The sequence below is a fragment of the Balaenoptera borealis genome, assembly GCF_965194805.1.
Source record: "Balaenoptera borealis genome assembly, chromosome: 13".
Taxonomy (NCBI): Eukaryota; Metazoa; Chordata; class Mammalia; order Artiodactyla; family Balaenopteridae; genus Balaenoptera; species Balaenoptera borealis.
In genome coordinates this window covers 105420894-105434677 of record NC_138870.1, presented here as the reverse complement: position 1 = coordinate 105434677, position 13784 = coordinate 105420894, and positions in this window count along the sequence as shown.

The following is a 13784-nucleotide window of genomic DNA, read 5'->3' as shown; positions in this document are numbered from 1 at the left end:
CAGCCACAGGTCCCTCACACACACGGCTCCCTGAGCTTCGGACCAGGACGGCTAACCCAGCACAACACGGGCACAGGGACCTGCCTTCTTTTCCTCCCCTTTCCATGGATGACAGGCTGCCCTTCTTCTAGTCCCTACACTTACGTCACCCTGCTCCTCAAACCCCTGCATCCACCAGCAACGCCAGCCCTCTCCTCTCCAGTCCTGAGCGCCGAGCATCTGGCCCCGCCCCGCCCTTCCTGATCCGGCCTCCCCAGTTCAGGTCTGCATTTCATGCAGCCCAGAGAGAGGCTGCTCCGAGCCCGGAACCTCCACCAGGGTCTCTCGGAGCCCGTCCCACGCACGCTTCACCCTTGCTGACCCTGTTCGTCCATTCATCCCTTCATTCATCAATACCTACGAGCACAAGGGGGCCGGAGCTCTGTGCTGTGGAGGAAGCAAGGTTTGTCTTCCCAGGGGTGGGGTGGACTTCCTGGAGGAGGGGACCTTTGTGCAAAGACCTGCAAGAGGTGAGGGAGTGAGCATCCCAGGTGGAGGCTGCTGGGCAAAGGCCCTGGGGCAGGAGCCCCCCTGGTGAGCCCAGAGAAGAGTCCAGGGGTGAGAGAGGCCGGCCCTGGAGGTGTGAGTCTCCGCAGAGGGCAGGGCCCTGCAGGTGTCGGGCAGAAGAGCAACAGGGCCTGGGTTCCTGCAGCAGCGGTGGGAGAAATCCAGGAAGCCTGGCTGGCAGCAGGGGCCTCTTAGGAAGCCCAGACTCTGGAGATGCACTTCGGTGGGGAAAGTGAGAGCAACCAGAGAAACCTGGATTCTGGATATTTCTGGAGGCTGGACCGATTTCCTGGTAGACTAGGTTTGGGGTGTGAAAGAAAGTGGGGCATCCAGACACCGAGACTTTGACCCCACCACGTGGAATGGGATTTCCCCTGACTGGCCGTCTCATCCCGGAGGGCTTGGTTCCCGATTTACCTGCAGTTCTGGGCAAAGTTGTCACCGTGAGCGTGAATGGGTGGAGAGGGGGTCCGCCCTCCTCCAGGACTCCCGTCCACCCCTCTCAGGGAGCGCGGAGGCTGAGTGGTTGGTGGTGGTGGTGGTGGGGGGGGTCACCTCCCAGTGGGTGGCCTTGCAATCCTGGCATTTTTGCGAGGACCAACAGTGCCCTAGGCCCGTGGAGGGACAAAGCAGGGGTGGACGTGCAGTCTGCCTCGCGGGGAGGAACCGTGGACCAAGGGGCTGAGTCAGAATTTGATGCTGGAGGTTGGCGGGCGTGGCTGGGTGGTAATCACAGTGGCCTTGACTCTCCTAGTGTGTCCACAAGCTCACCAGTGGCCTTAGACTGACCGTCTGCATGGGGTCCACCTCGGGAGGCAAAGTGCCCGCAGGGCGCTCTCCACCAGGGCTGGTGGATGGCTAAGGCGGGACCTTCTCTTGGGCTCCCACGGATTCCCCCATCCCCTGAGCTGTGGATTCACACAAAATTAAACCCTGTTACGACATCCCTGCCTTTATGGACAGATTAATTAGTTGCTGCTTGCCTTGGAAAGGCGCACGCGTTTGACTTACTGCGTGGATGGGTCACAGAGATGGGCAAGCTGATAAATGCTGCAAGCGATTTTCCTGGTGGAGGCCATCTTTGACTGCTTTTGTCCGATAATTGAAGATTACTTAAATACGGCAGCTCCTAATGGGAGCCTCTTACCTGCAATTTTCCTCATTGAGCCAGAAAACACCAAGCAGAACCATGCAAGCGCCTTCCAGGGTCCAGGCATGGTCAGGCGAACACGGGCGTGTCTGTGAGTCCCAAGAAGATGCGTCCAGGGGTGTGGCCCAAGGAGTCAGAGTGATGACCTTTGTCCCCGTGTGGCCACACGTCCCGAGTTAAACCTACAGTTGACACCTGCACCATGTCCTATTTTACAGTTTCATTTAAACCCTCTGCGATGGAAACCCACACACATATTTATGGAAATAATGCACACTCAACATAGGTAACCGAGATGATGGAAAAAAGACAAGATCACAATCTTCCTCTGGGGGGAAAACCACTGAAAACCATTTGGCATGTGCATTCTTCAAGATATTATCTATCATCTGTCTATCTATTATCTATCTATCTATCTATCTATCTATCTATCTATCTATCTATCTATATATCTGTCATCTAACTACATCATCATCATCATCATCTATCTCTCTATCTAGAAATTATATGTGCTTAAATATAATACATTATAGCATAATATAATATAATATTATATAATATAATATGGTGTAGGCAGAATAAAGCCCTCCCCAAAGATGTCCATATAATAATCCTCAAAGCCTGTGAATATGCTACCTTGCATGGCAAGGGGGGTTTAAGCCTCAGCTGGAACAAAGTCTGCTAACCAATGGACCTTAAATTCGGGAGATTGTCCTGGATTATCCAGGTGGGTTCTGTCTATCAGCAAGGCTCTTTAAAAGTTGGAGAAGGAGGCAGGAGGGGAGGTCATGGTGATGCAATGTGAGACCTGGACCTGACATCGCTGGCTCTGAGGAGAGAAGCAGCACCACTCTGGAGGTACCAAGGCATGTGGCAAGAAAATGGATTCTCCCCTGGAGCCCCCTGAAGGACCCCGCCCTGCCCACACCTTGATTTAAGCCCCATGAGACCCAGGTCAGACTCCTGGGCTCTAGAACTGTAAATGAATACATTGATGCTGTAGTTCTTTGTTACAGAAGCCACAGGAAATTAGTACAATGGGAATAGGATCAAAATGTTATCAGTCTGAGGTCTCCTGGTCTGTGCTTTTGAAGCTTTTATTTCTTTAAAGCAGCCCTTCCCTTTCCCTGGGTGATAAAACATACGATTCTACATTTTATTCTGATAACATCGTGGTTCCATCTTTCACAGCTGGGGTCCATCGTTGTACTTGTCAGGCGTGGGTACAGTTCTGTTTTCCAGTCAATAGTGAGCCCTCTGGACATCCCACTGATCCCATGCATGTAACAGCCGGTGCACTAAGCCATCTCCGAATCCTCCTCAGGTCTGCACCGGCATCCCTCTCACAGCCTACACCGTATTTGTTACTGTGGCCAAGTAGTCTGTCATAACACATGCTTGCATTAAAAAAATTAAGTTTACTGGAACCTTTTGAGAACATTTATTCATCCGTATGAATTTTAAAATAATTCTGTTTTTTTCCAAAGCTCCAATTAGAAATCTAATTCAGATTGTACTGAATACATAGATTAATTTGGGGAGAACTGACATCTTTGTAATTAAATAATTATATCCTAGATGATGGCACCCCTGTTCATTTACTCAGATCATTCCCTTTGTCTATTATCAGAATTTTAAAACCTTCTCCGAGGAGGGCTCCTGCATGTTTGGTGAAATTTAGTCCCAGACATAGATTTTTTTTTTGTGGCTGTTGTGAATGGCATATTATTTTTATCGTATATTCTGTTGATTATTAAAGGTTCAGGTAATGCTGTTGGTTGTATATGTTGGCCTTGTTTCCAGCAATATTGATGAACTCTCAGTATGTCTGTTGATTCTGCTGATTATTTTTTTTCCTGGGAAGATGATCATTATGTCTGCAAAGGACGATGGTGACTCCCCCTCCCCCCTAGGGCACTCACTTTCTTCTCCAGAGGACCCTGAGCGGCAGTGCTGAGCTGGTCTTAAAGGGAAGGCATTTCCAGTTCCTCTGCGGAGCATCCTGTGTGTCTGGAATTTCAACATGTATTGTTTAAAAACAATATTGTGTTCTGTGACTAATATTTTATTTGTAATTTTGGTATCTGTGTTCATCACTGAAGAAGACATATTTTTTATTTTCTTTATAACCCTTGTTGGTTTTAAAACCAATATTACATAAGTTTCATAAAGCTAGCTGGATATTTATATTATACTCTACTATATTGCATTATATTATATTTGTTCCTTGAAAATTTGATAGACTTGAATTTTTTACAGTCTTTTCCAGGGTTTTGAAGACGCATGTCTTTGGCTGTAACTTTCATTTCTTTAATAAGTAGCAGATCATTCACATTCCCTATTTATTTTTCAGCCAGTTTTTGCATTGTGTCTTTTTATCCATTTAATCTAGGTTTTCAGGTGCATTGGCATATCCTATTGAATTACCTGTGAGGTGTTTTTGTCTCTGCTGTCCCTCTGAGTCCCCATCATTTTTGTCCCCATCCCTTCTGTGTCATTTTAATCTTCTCTCCATCCTCCTACCTTTTTCCATATGCAGATTTGTGGAAAGCTGATTCATTACTCTTTTTAAAGAATCAAACTCTGGTTGTATCTCTCTTCTAATCCTCTTTTCTATTTCATTGACTTTTATCTTTTTCTCTCTTGTTTTTTTTGTTTTTTTCACTTCTTGCTTCTTTGGGTCGTTCTGTTGTGGTTTTCCAAATTCTTGAGTTGAATCTTCAGATTGTCTGTTTTTAATCTCACTTGTTTCCTGGTTAATACATTTAAAGCCATAAATCCCCCATTAAGTACTGCTTCTGCTAAATCCTCAGATTTTACATGTAGTGTTTTATTTACATTCACTTCTAGATGCTTTTAATTAGTTCTCTTCTCCTTTATAACCCAGAATTTCTATAATAAAATGTCACTTCATTTCTAAACGTATAGGCAATTTGGGTACTTTTTGGTATTTTCAAAATTGGTTATCTTATAGTTGGGATATATTTTCTGTATAATATTAAAGCTTCATAGTTGGGATATGTTTTCTGTATAATATTGAAACTTTGGGAATTGTTGAGACTTTATATGTCTACACTTGCAAATATTCCACATATCTTGAACTTGATTCAATCTTTACGTTTCTTTCTTTTTGTGTCTCTCTTTTCTGTGTGCGTGTTTGACTGCTGGACCCAAAGGATTCCAGAGGAGTTAAAATTGCCAATCACAATATCTGACTTACCCATCTCTTCCACCAGGTTTTTTTTTTTTTCAGTTTTTACTGATATACTTTTTTTTTTTTACTGATATACTTTTAAGCTGTATGATTAGGTGCGTACGTGTTAGCGATGGCTCTGTGTCCGTGGAATTGCCCTTTTACCTGCTTTGATATTTAGGACATGCTTTAGTCACATTTTATTCTGTCTAATATTATGATGACCAGCCAGCCTCCCCTGGGCTCACATTCAGGTTGAATGTCGTTTCCATCTTCTCAGTGCCGACCGTTCTGCACTTAAGTATGTATATATTGATAGATGCTGTGTTGTTGCGTCTTATTATTTTTCATTCGCCTGAGACATTTTGTCTTGTAACTAGTAAGTTTAAATCTTTTAACTTTATTTTAAATGTTGTTATATCAGGACTTCTGCCTTTTTATTTTCTATTTTCCATTTATCATATTTATTACTTACCCATTTATTTGTTTCACCTTCATTTCTTTCTTGTGTTTTCATCTATTGTTATATATTCTATATATTTTACTCTGTGGGTGATTATGTTTAAGACCACACTTATATTTACTTACTGCTGTTGATTTTTGCCTTATCAATTTTTCTGTTGTTCCTCTAAGAAGACACCTATTTTGGTACATTTGTGTTCCTTCCTGAGTTGTCATGAATATTCTTTCTCTTTTCCTTTTCTTTGGCTTAGTTTATTTTTTATATGTTAAGACAAAAATAGCACCTAGATATTAGGTCACCCTATTCCCCATACAGCTTGTGAATTCTCTGGATTTGCTGATTTTATTTGAGGAATTTAAGAGTTTATTTCTATTTACAAGGACCTACTGTATAGCACAGGGAACTATGCTCAGTATTTTGTGATAACCTATAAGGGAAAAGAATCTGAAGAAGAATCTACCTATATCCATATCTATGTACACCTGAATCACTTTGCTGTATGCCGGAAACTAATACATAGTAACTCAACTTTATCTCAACAAAAAAACCATTTACTTATTTATTTTTACTCACACTTCAGTAATATGACTCGGTAATAAATGTGTGAACTGAAGGCTCTTTTCTCTAATACTCACTAGGCTGCAGGCAGAGGCCTCTGGTGGGGGCCCCGGCGCGGCTGTTGGAAGCAGACCTTGTTCCCTGCAGCTTCTGTAACCCTCTCACTGCCTGTGGTGTCCTCACGTTCCACAGCGATGTCCGATTGCTCCTCCCGGTGGTCTGCAAGCCCACAGTTTTCCCCAGCTGTGCCCATTCTACCACTTACCCTGCTTCCTTGTGCTACATCTCAAGTGCTACATTTTCCTGCCCAAGATCTCCACTGGCTGCTTCTTCAGTGAATTTTCCTCGTCCCATCTCTTCCCTTATCTTTTTGCACATCCTTGGCTTTCCTGGTTGACAGGAGTCAACTCCTCAGTTTTCTGGGTGTTTTCCCTGGAGAACGTGAGTTTCTTGTGGGCACCAGCTGCCCTCGTGCTCCGGGGCTGCCTCTCCTGCGTCAATCCCTGGGGTTGAGAAAGAAGAGGGGAGATGACCCCAAGGCAGGGACCACCCGTGATCACTCTCATTTGCTGCCTGGTCAGCCCGCACCTGCTTCCCTTCCTCCCTCTGCAGGTTTCCCATGAGCCCTCCCCACCAAGCTGAGGTGACCCCAGGACAGAACGAGCATCCCAGAGCCCTAACTGCTGCCTCTGCAGGGGTGACGGGTCCTTGGCTGAATCAGGTAGTATTAAATGGAACTGAATTGTTAGACTCTTAAGGCTCCCCTGGATTAAGATCACACACACACACATCCTTCAAATCAACAGCAACAAAAATGCAACTAACAAAGAATGGGAAAAAGATACAGACAGGCAATTCAAATAAGCTTGTATGAATGACAAATACACATAAAATACCATCAACCTCACAGGTCTTAACAATCCTAATAAAAACACTAAGATCTCTGTCAAAGAGAAGAGGCATCCTTTCTTTCTTCAATCCCAAGATATGTGTCATTTTTTAAAGTTTTGTTTGCATATGTCCTCTATTATTATTTTGACATCATCAGGGAACATCCTCCGTATAATTTATGATTTTGGATGTTCTTGAACAGTGTTTTATTTGTATATGTAGGATATCATGTTATTTATTTTTTGAAATCTTTTCAGTACAGTTAAAATAAATTAATTGCTTCTTAATTATATTGTTAGAACTTTTACAATCTCACTTCTATTTCTTGTAACAAATACAGAAATATATGGGTTAGTGTCTCCTGTAATACTGTTTGTGTATATTCTCTATTATCTTCTTGAATTTATTTGCCTATTAATTTTGGTAATTAAAATATTCATATTTTGTTTTAGGCATTTCCCTTATAAGTAGCAAATCAGTGAACTTTGTTTTCTGACAGTTTAGGCAAATTTTTATTTTGAGAAGAATAGTTTGTTTAAATTTTAAAACTATATCGTAAGTTGTAAAATATAGGATATGTTTGTATATGTCCACAACAGTAACAAGGTTTTGTGTAGATTGTGAGACTTTGGTCATAGGGTTGCTATCAATGCAATGCATCATGCTGCTTAGTGAATACTGGGTCCCCTGGACCACACCAGCTTCCTGTGTGTCCCTCTTACCCCATCACCTGCTCTGCCCTGGAGGAGATTTTCTCTTGAATTGTGCGTTCACCGTTTCTGTGTTTTTCTTTATGGTGTCTCTCCTATCAGGGCATCCTTAACAAGATATTTATTAATTTTGTCTGCTCTGACCTATAAATGGGACAGCTCTGTATTTATCATTCTTTGATTTGATCCTTTGCCCAACACTATCTTTTGAGATTCATTCACATTGAAGTACATAAAGTATTTTCACTGTTATATGGTTTTGGTTGTTAGGGGCACTGTATTTTTACAGTCTGCTGTTGATGGGCATTTAGGTTGTTTTCAGGCTTTTTTTTTCCTATTAAAAATTGTGCTCAGCCAAAATGGAATAGGGACCAGATTTACCCTCCTACCCGAAAAAAACAAAGAACACAAAACAGAAGCGATATACAAAGCAATGGTTTTCAAGATGCTGGACACCAGTCAACAAAGGGCAATCACTGCTCAGAGATGAACCAGATTCCAAGAGGGACCCAGGTAAGCACCTGGGGCGCTGCAGGCTGGGGAGACAGATGGGTTGTGTGTGAGGTCAGGTGGAAACCGGCAGCCCCCCCGGCCCCCCCCCCACCTCCGAGTTGAGGATGTGGAACTAAGGGTCTGGAGAGACCACCACATCTGGATTGCACAAGACATGGTGCCCGAGAGATGAGAGATGGGCAGAGAGAAGCTTGGAGGTTTACAGGGGGCCCCTCAGGTATTTATCAGGGACCGACGCTGCGGAAATAACTTCCTGCAAGAACAAGAGGGAAGCACACCAGATGCTCAGGCAGTGACAGAGAGCTCACGTCTCCCCCAGCCAGACTCGACAGTTTCACAAATCACAGCACTGGGTCAAGGACTTGCCTTGGAGGTCTTGCCTCATTAGCAAGAGGGCTTAACCAGTCCTAGACCATGTAATACTGTTGTTCTGTGAATAAACCTTAAAGCAAAACCCAAGGGATAAACTGTTTCTGAGTATCTTACCTGCATCCCAGACCAAATAAATAAATATCAAGAATATTTACAGGAACACAAAAATATCTGGCACCCAACAAGATAAAGTTCAGTGTCTGGTATCCAAAAAAAAGGTAAAGATATGCAAAAAAATTTGAAAAATATGACATGTGAGAAGAAAAATCAATTAATAACTGAACAATTTTTAAAAGGACAAAACTGGAGGGCTAAAACTACCTGATTTCAAGACATTACAAAGTTACAGTAATCAAAGCAATGTGATCCTGGCATAAATATATACAAATAGATCAATGGAGCAGAAGAAAGTTCTGGCACAAAGATAGACAAATAGATCAAAGGGGCAGGCGCAGACCCTGCAAAGCTAGTAACCAGTTTTCACCAGCGATGCAGAGACAATTCAGTAGATTGAAAATAGTTTTCTCAATGAATGGTGTTGCAACAGTTGAATACACATCAACGTGCCCCAAATGAACTTCTACCCATAACTTGCACCTGATAGAGACATCACCTCGAAATGGACCCCAGACTTAAGTGGAAGATCTGAATGAAACTGTAAAACTTATAAACAAAGGAGGAAATAATCGTGCCTGGGTTAGGCAAACATTCCTTAGACCTAAAACCAAAAACATGATCTACAAAAGAAAATTTCATAAAAATTCATCTAAAACAAAACCTTTGGCTCTTTGAAGTATACTATTAACAGAATAAAAATGCGAGCCACGGACTGGGAGAAAATACTTACAAATCACCCATCTCATATGAAACCTGAATTCATAATGTACAAAGAACCCTCTCAAGTCAATAATAAAAACCCCAGAAACTCACAAAAATGGGCAGTAGATTTGACCAGACACATTACCAAGACTATATATAGATGGCAAATCATTACCTGAAAAGATGCTGTAGGCCATCAGTCACTAGGGAATATAAATTAAAACCACAGTAGATACCATGACACACCTGTTAGAATCGCTAAGATTAAAAATAATGATCACAGGTGGATGGGTCAAGAAATGCAGGACACCCACACAACGAGAGGCTACCAGTATTAAAAAGGAATGAACCGCTGATGTATGAAGCCACGTGGATGATCTCAGAATAATTAAACGGAAGGAAAGAAGCCAGAGGAAAATGAGTACACACCGTATGATTCTGTTTATACGAAATTCTGGAAAATGCAATCTAATTCACAGCGAAGGAAGACAGACCAGTGTGTGCTTGGGAATGGAGGGAACAGAGCAAAGAGGGGGTGGGAAGGAGCCCAGGGAACTCTGGGGTCTCTGCATTTGTACTCTAACCTGATTGTGTTGATGAGCTCACAGGTGAGCACGTATCAAACTGCACTTTTTGAATTTATGCCCTTTATCGTATTTCAATTAGACCTCAAGGAAGCTGTCAATAAATCACTCTCCAGGCTGGATCTTCATATCTGCGAGAACTTTTCAAAGTCATTTTCCTGAGAGTGGAATTGTTGTTTTAGCATCATTAAGTTTAACTTCATGTATTAATGTTCTACTGCTGCTTTAACAGGTCACCCCAAACTTAGTGGCTTAAAATAACACAAATTTATTCTCTTACAGGCCTGGAGGTCAGAAGTTTGAAATGCATCTTATTGGCTAAAATCAAGGTGTGGGCATGGCTGTGTCCCCTCTGGAGGTTCTAGGGGAGAACACATTTCCTTGCCTTTTCCAGCTTCTAGAAGCCCCTGCACCCCCGCGTTCATGGCCCTTTCTCCACCTTCATCTTCATCTTCAAACCAGAGATGGCCAGGGTCCCCCATCACTTCACACTGACGCTCTCTCTTCTGCCTCCCTCCCCTGCTCCTCAGGACCCTGTGATTATGCTGCCCACCTGGGGAATCCAGGGTCACCTCCCCATTTTAAGGTCGGCTGACTAACAACCTACAATCCATCCTCTGTGTGAATTCCCCTCTGCCGTGTGACGTAACCGATTGACAGCTTTTGGGGGTTTGCATGTGGACATATTGAGGAGCTATTATCCCGTCCACCATGCTGCACAAAGTGCTGCGAAACACTCTACAGTGACAATGTCAATTTCCATTCACCGGAGCAATGAGTGAAAGTTCCCATTACTTTTGGACAGCTTTTTGTTTTTGTTTTTTTGTCAGTCTATTGAGCGTGAAATGATATCTCATTTTGAGTTTCATTTGCCTTTCTTTAACTAATTAGAAAAAATGCAGATTTTTTAGAATTTATAAGCCCATCTCATTTTCTCTTTTGAGTATGTTATTGCAAATGTTTCTATTGACCGTGGCTTGAAGTCTCAGAACATTTGTACTTTTTTGGAGGTAGGAAATTTTAATTTTAATATTGCCAACTTTATCTGTCTTTGGAGTTTTCTGTCTTGAGAAATGTTATCATACCCCTAAATCATAAGATACTCTCCAATCTTATTCCTGCAGTTACCATTTTGCCTTTTACCTTTAAAGTTTTATGTGTCGGAAATGGATTTTTCTTTATGATATAGAGTAGGAACTTAATGTGAGTTAAATTTTACCTGTCAAAGTTTTTATTGCAATTGCATTAAATCCACAAAAACTGTTTAAGACAATCGACCTCTTTATGCTTTTGAGTCTTCCTATCAAATAACGAGTGGTTAACCCGAGGTATTTGGATACATAGTCAGTTTCATCTCACAGTCTTTAAGGAAAAGGCACAATGTTTCCTTGTGTGCTCACATTCTCCTACTTTTATTCACTGGCTTCATTGTTTGTTGTTGCTGTTGCTAATTAAACTCATTAAGTTAGAAGATTTCCCTGCCCTGCACAAATAGTGCCACCTTTGTTTCTCTCCTCACCACTCTCCCCTTTTCCTGTCCCCGCCTCACCCCATCACTGGCTCTTCTGAACGGCTCCTGGGACTCTGGACCAGACTGTTAGGAGGGTGTCCTCGCCTCGTCCCGGATCTACAGCCAAGACTGTTTCTTTCCCCACCACGTGGCATGTGTGCAGTTGGCATTCTGTCTACACTTTTCACTGAGTTTCAGTTGGCTGAGAATTTTTATCGCGAGTGGATGGTGGATTTTCCAAGGATTTTTCTGCGTCTATTGTGATGGCACACAGCTGTTTCCACCCCATGTCTTACACAGCAGAATGAGCCCCAGGGTGTGAGAAACCTTGCCTCTTTGCTTGGGTCTCTTGGGATGCCTGCTGTTGGAATGTCTCATCTCAAAACCCGCTGCCCAGCTCTGGGAAGCCAAAGCCGCCTGCAGAGGCCATGTGCGATCACCTTGTTGACAGCCCAGCCGAGCCCCTGGGAAAGGCCAGCATCACTGCCAGCCATTGGCTGAGCCATCTTGCATGTCCAGTTCAGTGGACCCTTCTGACGACTCCTGTCTCAGTGTGATTTTCTTCTGTTAAAAGGACCAGCTGTTAAATATGGGGGTTCCTATCTGTAATTTCTCCTTAACAAAAAAAGAAGATAAAAGAAAAGAAAAGAAAAGGACCAGCTCCAGTGCCGAAAGCCCCGTACTTAATGACTTGAGCTGGTTTCCCACCAGACTGCTCTGTCCTCTGCGGAAAGCCCTGACTCCCTCCCCCTCCCTCTGGATGTTCTCAGCTGGCCCTGGACCTGGGAAGGGCACGACTCTGGCCACCCTCCCCTCAGCCTTTCTTTCCAAGCTGCCCCAGCCCATCCAAAGGGCACTGCAAGCCCCTGACAGACGGGCAGATCATCCAAAGGGTACCTACCGGAAGGGGAGTCCTCTTCCAGAGGCCCTGATTCTGGAGGGAGCTTCCGTCTCCTGGTCCCTCCCCATGGCGTGTGCCTCACGTGGATGCACGCTTGCTTACATGCACACGTTCACATGCAGACACACACACAGTTGCACACAGGCACACATCAATCACTCACACGCACATGCATAGCCTTCTGTCTCTCCCCAAGGCACATATTTCCTTTCTGTGGCTTTTTCTTTCCCACGGTCAAAGTTTAAAACACACACATGTGCCTGAGCACACACACACACACACACACACACAGACACGCAGTCCCCAAGGTCTCTCTCTTCCCTGGGATCTGGTGAAGGCACACAGTCTCGGGCATCCAGACCTGTGCTGACAAGCTCGGCTGGAATATGGACCATTCACAGAGGATGTGCATATCCCATAAGGCTCTTTAACTCATGTTTTTCAAGGGTCTGAGTCCCTTCGCCATAAACACAGTGCCCTAACTCCTTGTGTCTGACTGATCACCATGCAATGATCAATCATGGGCTTCCTCAGTGCATTAAGGGCTCATCTCGGAATTGGAAAAATATGTGTTCTCCTTACAAACAAAATCCAGAGGAGTCCAGCTGTTGATAAAATTATCTGGAGCTGAACCCCTGTGCCCAGGTGTCGTGGCTAAAGATTGAGCTGGCTGTGGACCTGGATGGAGGGAACATACATCACCCTGTCATCGTGTCCCACCCGCCCCCCGGTCATCCTTGTTACCCACCAGCTCAAGATGGGATCCCTCACCTTCCATCAAGCCGATGGCACTTCTCCAATGCAGTCAAACATTTACAGAACATGTAACACCTGCCTAGTTGGGCTCAAGTGTCCAGGCTTCTATAAATGAGCTTAAGTTCCATGCATCTTGCCTTTCACAGCACAGCCCAGACTTGAAGCAGCAATCACACCTGTTTGTATTTGTGATGCACGTAAAAATGTCGTCAGCTTAGAATCGTGACCAAGTCAGGGTCCCTAAGGAGGACTCTGCACATTTTCACACTTTGGATGTCTGCTCGGCTTGTTACTTTGGCAGTGACACCTTTACTGTCTCTGATTAATTTTCTTATGTTAGCAATCTCCCCATGCTGCCTGTGTATGAGAGAAACAAGTTAAAAGAAGGAAGGAAGGAGGAAAAGAGGAAGGAAAGAGGGAGGAAAGGACGGAGACCAATTAACAAGTCTTTTTGCTTATTCCCCTGTTTTCTTCATCTCTGAGAGTTTGTCTGGAATTTCCTCTTAGCAGATACTATGATATTAGAAGTTATTTCAGGTCCTGTGCAAATTTTCAGACTTCTAGAGGACACATCTGGAATGCACCAATTAACCAGGAAAATGTGTGACCCTCAACCACCCGATTTGGAAATGAGAGCTCTGTGGTCCCCAGTGCAGACGCCCTCATGTTTCCTTGAAATGATCCTTCAAGTTTTAACCACACACTGTGAATACAGTAAATGAGAAACGCAGGCACATAACTTGTGTCCACAGGATGGATTTGCTGAGGGGTGGCCCTGACTCTGCCTCCCGGGCTGGGGAGGGGGGTCACAGGCCCTG